This window comes from Salmo salar, chromosome 02 (assembly GCF_965601325.2).
Source record: "Salmo salar chromosome 02, fSalSal1, whole genome shotgun sequence".
Classification (NCBI taxonomy): domain Eukaryota; kingdom Metazoa; phylum Chordata; class Actinopteri; order Salmoniformes; family Salmonidae; genus Salmo; species Salmo salar.
The window spans coordinates 22,510,795-22,518,858 of record NC_138292.1 but is presented as its reverse complement, the minus strand read 5'-3'; the positions used below and the strand labels follow the sequence as shown (position 1 = coordinate 22,518,858).

At 47.9% G+C, this 8,064-nt stretch overlaps 1 pseudogene; it reads left to right on the top strand.

The window, feature by feature from the left end:
* The first annotated feature begins 380 nt into the window (after positions 1–380).
* On the top strand, positions 381–2,751 carry LOC106577040 (general transcription factor II-I repeat domain-containing protein 2 pseudogene; annotated as a pseudogene).
* The last annotated feature ends 5,313 nt before the right edge of the window (positions 2,752–8,064 follow it).

The window sequence follows — 8,064 nt, the reverse complement described above, 5'->3', positions numbered from 1 at the left end:
ATCTAACATTCAACTTTTTCTAAAAATACCATTCTCCACTATTTCAATATATTTAGTCCTACTTCAAGCCAATAGCCTGAAAGGATGGGACACCAACACTTAACACACCCTGTAACTATTCTGACATCAAATCTTGCACACCCAAATAGCTCTCTGCAGCTGCCACCACAACCTCAATTTTCTGCGATTTACGTTCCATCCCTGCAGTACAGTTGATAACCATTGCTATAAATCCCCAAAATCCAGTCTTACTGAAACATATCACTTGTTGGTTTATCCCTCTGTACTGGTACAGATATTCTACTCAGAACCACTCCTCTTAGGATCCCTCCCACTTGACCCATCTTCCTCTACAGCATGGGTGTCAAACTCTTATATTTGGCCCGCGAGACAATACCAAATTACTACTAGAGCTGGCCCGCCGGTATTATACAGCGCATTCACCGCTAATACTACGAATCCCATAATGCTCTGCTGTTGTTTTCGCGCGCCAATCAGGACAGGACCCAGAAACGCCCTCTCCTCTGTGACAGTAGTCATAGCAACATAGACGCTACAACTGTCAGCGCGCTATCCCTTCCCAAAAATGGCGAAAAGAAAGGCAGAAAACAGGAGCTTTCTGGACAAGTGGGAGGCAGAATATCTGTTTACATATGTAAAAGACAAACCTGTTTGTCTTGTTTGTGGAGTCAACGTGGCTGTAAGTAAGGAGTACAACATTAGACGACACTATGAAACGAAACACCATGACAAATACAAGGACCTGGACATGACTCAAAGGAGCCAGAAAGTAGAGGAGATGAAAATAAGTTTGGTTTCACAACAGAATATGTTCAAAAAAGCCACATCACAAAGTGAGGCTGCTGTAAAGGCTAGTTATATAGTGGCAGCAGAGATCGCAAAATCAGCCCGGCCCTTTAATGAGGGAGAGTTCGTGAAAAAGTGCATGATGAAAGTTTGTGACCTCGTATGCCCAGAGAAAAAGCAAGCATTTTCAAACGTGAACCTGAGCAGGAACACAGTAGCTGATCGCACATGTGATCTTGCCACCAATCTGTATGACCAGCTGATGGAAAAGGGAAAAGATTTCATTGCGTTCTCCCTCGCTGTGGATGAGAGCTGCGACGCATCTGATACTGCTCAGCTGTCAGTCTTCATCCGTGGAGTGGACTCAAATCTGTGTGTTACGGAGGAGCTATTGGGATTCAAATCAATGCATGGCACAACCACAGGAAAGGAAATCTTTGAGGAGGTTTCCAAATGTGTAACTGAAATAAAGCTGCCGTGGGATAAACTCGTTGGATTAACGACAGATGGTGCGCCAGCAATGTGCGGTAAAAAGAGTGGACTGGTGGGCATGGTTCGGGAGAAGATGCGGGAAGAGAACTGTGCAGGTGAGCTAACTGTTTACCACTGCATCATACATCAGGAATCACTGTGTGCCAAAGCCCTAAAGATGGAACATGTTATGACCACAGTAACACAGGTAGTTAACTTTATAAGAGCCAAAGGTCTGAATCACCGCCAGATGAAATTTTTTCTAGAGGAGTGTGGTTCGGAATACGCAGACGTGCCGTATCACACAGAGGTGAGATGGCTAAGCAGAGGAAAAGTACTGAACAGATGTTTCGAGCTGCGTGAGGAAATATGTCAATTCCTGGAAACCAAAGGGAAGGATACAGCAGAGCTCCCGGAGCAAAAGTTTCTGTGTGAGCTGGCCTTTCTCTGTGACATCTCGAGCCATCTCGATGCGCTGAACCTGCAGCTTCAGGGGCGGGGGCGCATCATCACAGACATGTACGCTGCAGTGAGGGCCTTTAAAACTAAACTGTGCCTGTGGGAGAATCAGATGCTGCAAGGAAACCCTTGCCATTTTCCCTGCTGCCAAACCATAAAAGCGCAGATCTCTACCGCCGTGTTCCCATGCGCACAGTTTGCTGAAAAACTCAGTGTTCTCGCCGCTGAGTTTAGCCGGCAATTTGCCGACTTCGATGTCCAGAAATGTAGGTTTGAACTGCTTAGTAATCCCTTCGCAGTTGATGTGGAAAATGCACCAACCAACATCCAAATGGAGCTGATTGAACTCCAGTGCAACGACACACTGAAGTCAAAGTATGATGCTGTGGGCGCCGCACAGTTTCCACGGTTCATCCCTGACACAATGCCTCAGCTCCGCACCCAAGCTGCTCAGATGCTCTCCATGTTCGGCAGCACTTATCTATGCGAGCAACTTTTCTCCTCGATGAAGATGACCAAAACAACTCACAGGAGACGTCTGACTGATGAACACCTTCGCTCGATATTGAGGATTTCTTCAGCTCAGAGCCTGAGCCCAGACATTGATGAACTAGCATCCAAGAGGAGATGCCAGGTATCTGGCTTTGGCACATCAGATTAGATCAGTGTGCAATAATTAACGTTTTCTTTGTGCACTTTTTCTTGCTACAAGGCATGGGCTTGAATGGTTGATTGATTTATAATCATTTTATTTGTAAAATTATTAGCCAGTGGAAAAAGTTTATTTTGGTATTTAAATCAGAAGGCTGCAAATAGAAAAGAGGCATACGATTTTTATTTAAATTTTATTTATTTAATAAATGAATGCCATTGATGTGTTTTTTCATTTGAAATTAGATTTTGCATGTCTCCACTATTAAATTATATATTGTATGGTAATAAGCGATGCTTGTTCCATATTCAATGTTAAAGCAAAACTTGTTTGGGTCCATATTAAAAGGTTCATTTGTTCAATGTTGGCCCACGACTTTGTTCAGGTTTTACATTTTGGCCCACTGGGTATTTGAGTTTGACACCCCTGCTCTACAGTACTTTCTTCACTGCCTCAGGATATGACACCTTCTGCACTACTCTAACCCTGGAAACCTCAACCTGCCTCTCTCGCACGGGACATTTCTGATCCCCAGCCCCATGGGCACACATACAATTAACACATTCCACTACTTTCCCCAATGCTACACATTCCTTTGTCTCATGCCCTTCTGCACACTTCTCACACCTAGGAACCTTCCTCCTACACACTGCTGCCACATGCCCATAAGCTTGACACCTGTAACAACTTAATGTATTCTACACAAAAGCTCGTACAGGATAGCTTATATATCCTAACGTCACTTTGTCGGGCAAAGACCTAACATCATAACTCAAAAGAAAGACAATGACTCTTCTGTCACAGACATCTTTATCCTGATCCTCGGTGCAATCCTCAGGCTCAGAGAACTTCACCACACCTACCACCTCCAATACGTTGCCCTCATTCACTTCAATTTATCCTCCGGTCTTCAGCTCACTCTGCTTACACTTTCTACCATTCTTCTTTAACAAACCATCTCCATTTTCCACCATTTTTAACCAACTCAAGCTCACCATCTTCCTCCCTCCCTCTCTTAGACCTCCTCTGCCTCTCTTTTTCCTCTCCATTCCTCCTCCGTATTCCAAGTATAAGTCTCTTTACGATGGCGTAATCTCAATCGCACTCCACACTGCCCTTTCCCACCTAGACAAAAGGAACACCTATGTGAGAATACTGTTCATTGACTACATCTCAGCGTTCAACACCATAGGGCCTGCAAAGCTCATCACTAAGCTAAGGACCCTGGGACTAAACACCTCCCTCTGCAACTGGATCCTGGAGTTCCTGACAGGCCACCCCCAGGTGGTAAGGGTAGGCAACAACATATCTGCCACACTGATCCTCAACACCGGGGCCCCTCAGGGGTGCGTGCTTAGGCCCCTCCTGTACCCCCTGTTCACCCACGACTGCGTGGCCAAGCACGACTCCAACACCATCATTAAGTTTGCTGACGACACAACCTGATCACTGACAATGATGAGACAGCCTATAGGGAGGAGGTCAGAGGACTGGCAGTGTGATGCCTGGACAATAACCTCTTCCTCAATGTGAGCAAAACAAAGGAGATGATCATGGATTACAGGAAACATCGACGGGGCTGTAGTGGAGCGTGTTGAGAGTTTCAAGTTCCTTGGTGTCCACATGTTAGAATCATTTGTATGTGTTAGGATAATGACTTAAGTGTTCCACTCTGAAATTGTAGGATAGGGGGAAAAGTTTGATAATTATGAGAAGATAAAACCAGGATGGGGGTAGATCTGTTAGTAGTGTAATACTATGATGTTATATTCTTTAGTAGGGATGTAAACAGAGTGAAGTTGTAGAGTAGATAATAGAAAATCATTAGAGGGTTTCAAACCAAGAGGATCCCAATAGGGGAGGGGAGGTGAAAGCCTTGAAAAATGAGGCAACTTTTATGGTTCTTTGTGGTTAGTGGAAAAGTACTGGTTGTTTGAGAAGGGAGTGGTCTAAAGATAGGAATGTATGTGTGTATTATAAAAGGACTGAGTCCTCATTTTTGACTTTAGAGCTCTCATGAATAAAGATCGTTGAACTTTTCTTTATAAAATCTGAGACTTTGCCCAATTATTAGTGAATCAAGGGTCTTACAAACCTCGTTGAATTGGTTAAAGATTAAATGCATTATTGGGATAAAAAATTCCCATAACTCCACATCACCAACAAACTATCATGGTCCAAACACACCAAGACAGTCAGGAACAGGGCACGACAACACCTTTTCCCCCTCAGGAGACTGAAAAGATTTGGCATGGACCCAGATCCATCCAGGACCTATATACTAGGCGGTGTCAGAGGAAGGCAGAAACAAATTGTCAAAGACTCCAGTCACCCAAGTCAGACTGTTTTCTCTGCTACCGCACAGCAAGCAGTAGCGGAGCGCCAAGTCTAGGACCAAAAGGCTTCTAAACAGCTTCTACCCCCAAGCCATAAGACTGCTGAACAATTAATCAAATGGCCACCCGGACTATTTACATTGACCCCCCTTTGTTTTTACACTGCTGCTACTAGCTGTCTATTATCTATGCATTGTCACTTTACCCCAACCTACATGTGGAAACTACCTCGACTAACCTGTACCCCTGCACACTGACTCGGTACAGGTACCCCCTGTATATAGCCTCGTTATTGTTGTGTAATTTTATTGTTCTACTTTTTACTTTTGTTTATTTAGTAAATATTTTCTTAGCTCTATTTCTTGAACTGCATTGTTGGTTAAGGGCTTTTAAGTAAGCATTTCGCGGTAAGGTAACACCTGTTGTATTCTGCGCATGTGACAAATAACATTTGATTTTATAATACTACACTTCTGACATACATCTTGTTCTTGCCGTGTCAAGGCACGCCATTTAACCATCTGTCACAATCTCTGTACATTCAGCACAAACCCCTCTGAATGTAGCGCTCAACAATGCATCCCACTTGTAAAGCAGCTGTTTTGTCTTGATGTTCTTCTTTATCAATAGCTACCGTGACGCTTTTCCATTTCAATCAAGCGCACTCTTTCTCCTGATTCCTCATTTCGCTTGCTGTGAAGCAGCACAGTAGTGGTCATATTCCTCCCTTGACGGCTTCACAACCCTGTCAGCTGCGTCACGCCCTAACCATAGAGAGCCCTCTGGGTTCTCTATGGTGTATAGGTCAGAGCGTGACTAGGGGGGGTTTCTAGTGTTTTTATTTCTATGTTGGTGGTTTGTATGGTTCCCAATTAGAGGCAGCTGGTAATCGTTGCCTCTAATTGGGGATCATATTTAGGTAGCCCTTTTTCCCACCTGTGTTTGTGGGATATTGTTTTGTGTGAGTGCATTCAGCACCACGGAGTTTACGGTCGTTGTATGTTTATTGTTTTTTTGTTTAAGTTTTCACTGCAAATAAAGATGTAGAACTCAACACACGCTGCACCTTGGTCCGTCCATTATCACGATCGTGACAAGCTGATTTGGGAATTTGTAGTTGGGAAGTTCTTGGTAAGGGTGGCAAGAACGAACAAACATCACACAGTAATAGATGTTCTGAATTTAAACCCTCGCCATTCGCTCGTGTTTTCCCATTACTTTAGCCAGTGTAAATCAGTGAAACGATAAATCAGTGAAACACACACACAACTAAATAAGGCCTCCAATCATAGATAACAACAAACTGCTGCCTCTGATTGGAGGTCATTGACCAAACTAACATAGACATAGAAAAACTAGAAAAACCACATAGAAATAGAAAACATAGAACATAAACCAAAAACCCAGAAACACACTAAACGTACTGCCACACCCTGACCAAACATCAATAACAAACAACCCCTTTTACTGGTCAGGATGTGGCAGTACCCCCGCCACCCCAAAGGTGCAGACCCCGGATGCACCGAAACACAAAAAAAACACAAAAATAACCCCAAACTTAAAGGGAGGGAAGGGAGGGTGGCTGCCGCCACCGACGGTTCTCGTGCTACACCCCCCCAATCCTCCAACTACCGAGGTGGCTCAGGCTCTGGCTTTAGTCCCCATTCTAACCTGCCCACCCCCCTTGAAGGCTCATGGCTGTAGACCACTGCTGAAGGCACTGGGCTAAGGTGCGTTGCTGGAGACCTCGGGCTGAGGTGCGTCGCTGGAGACCTCGGACTGAGGTGCGTCGCTGGAGACCTCGGGCTGAGGTGCGTCGCTGGAGATCTCGGGCTGAGGTGCGTCGCTGCAGGCTCCGGATTGTGGGCCGTCTCTGCAGGCTCCGGACTGTGGGCCGTCTCTGCAGGCTCCGGACTGTGGGCCGTCTCTGCAGGCTCCGGACTGTGGGCCGTCTCTGCAGGCTCCGGACTGTGGGCCGTCCCTGCAGGCTCCGGACTGTGGGCCGTCCCTGCAGGCTCCGGACTGTGGGCCGTCTCTGCAGGCTCCGGACTGTGGGCCGTCTCTGCAGGCTCCGGACTGTGGGCCGTCTCTGCAGGCTCCGGACTGTGGGCCGTCTCTTGCAGGCTCCGGACTGTGGGCCGTCTCTGTCGGTTCTGGACTGTAGGACGTCGCCGGAAGCACTGGACGGGGAACTGTCGCCGGAAGCTCTAGACGGGGCACTGTCGCCAGAAGCTCTGGACGGGGCACTGTCGCTGGAAGCTCTGGACGGGGAACTGTCGCCGGAAGCTCTGGACGGGGACTGCGCACTGAAGGCCTGATCCGTGGGGCTGGCTTTGGAGACGCCAGAGTAGTGACACGCACCACAGGGCTAGTGCGGGGAGCAGGAACAGGACGTACTGGGCTGGGCAGGGCAGGCGCACTGAAGGCCTGATGCGTGGGGCTGGCTTTGGAGGCGCCAGACTAATGACACGCACCTCAGGGCTAGTGCGAGGAGCAGGAACAGGACGTACTGGACTGGGCAGGCCCACTAGAGGCCTGATGCGTGGGGCTGGCTTTGAAGGTGCCAGAACAGTAACACGCACCATAGGGCTAGTGCGAGGAGCAGGAACAGGATACACTGGGTCTTGAATACGTACTGGAGGTCTGGAGCGCACAGCCTGCACAACCCGTCCTGGCTGGATTGTCACTGTAGCCCTGCACGGGCGGAGTGCTGGCACAGGGCGAACTGGGCTGTGCTGAGGCATGATGGCTGCCGTGCGTAGAGCAGGCGCAGGGTAGCCTGAGCCTAGGAGACGCACTGGTGGCCAGATGTGCTGTGCCGGCGCACTTCTCCCTGGCTGGATGCCCACTCTAGCACAGCACTTGCGCGGGGCTGGTATCAACCGTACCGGACTGTGCGTGCGGATGGGCGAGACCGTGCGCACTTCCGCATAGCACGGTGCTCTCAACGTCAAACGCTCCCCATAATAAGCACGAGGAGTTGGTTCAGGCCTATTGCCTGACTTAATCCAACTCCCCGTGTGCCGCCCCCCAAGACATTTTTTGGGGCTGCCTCCTCACCTCCTGAAATGGAGGATATAGTGCCTCATACCTCTGTCGCTCAGCCTTTGCTGCCTCCAACTCCTCCTTCGGGCGCCGGTACTACCCTGCCTGCCTCCAGGGTCCCTTTCCATCCATTATTTCCTCCCATGTCCACGACTCAAAGTAGCTCTCCTGCTGCTCCCTCCTCCGCTGCTTGGTCCTTAGTTGGTGGGTGGTTCTGTCACAAGCGTCGTTATAGGTAGTGGACCAAACTGCAGCGGGTATAGTGAACATCTTCTTTTATTGAAGGAAACCAAA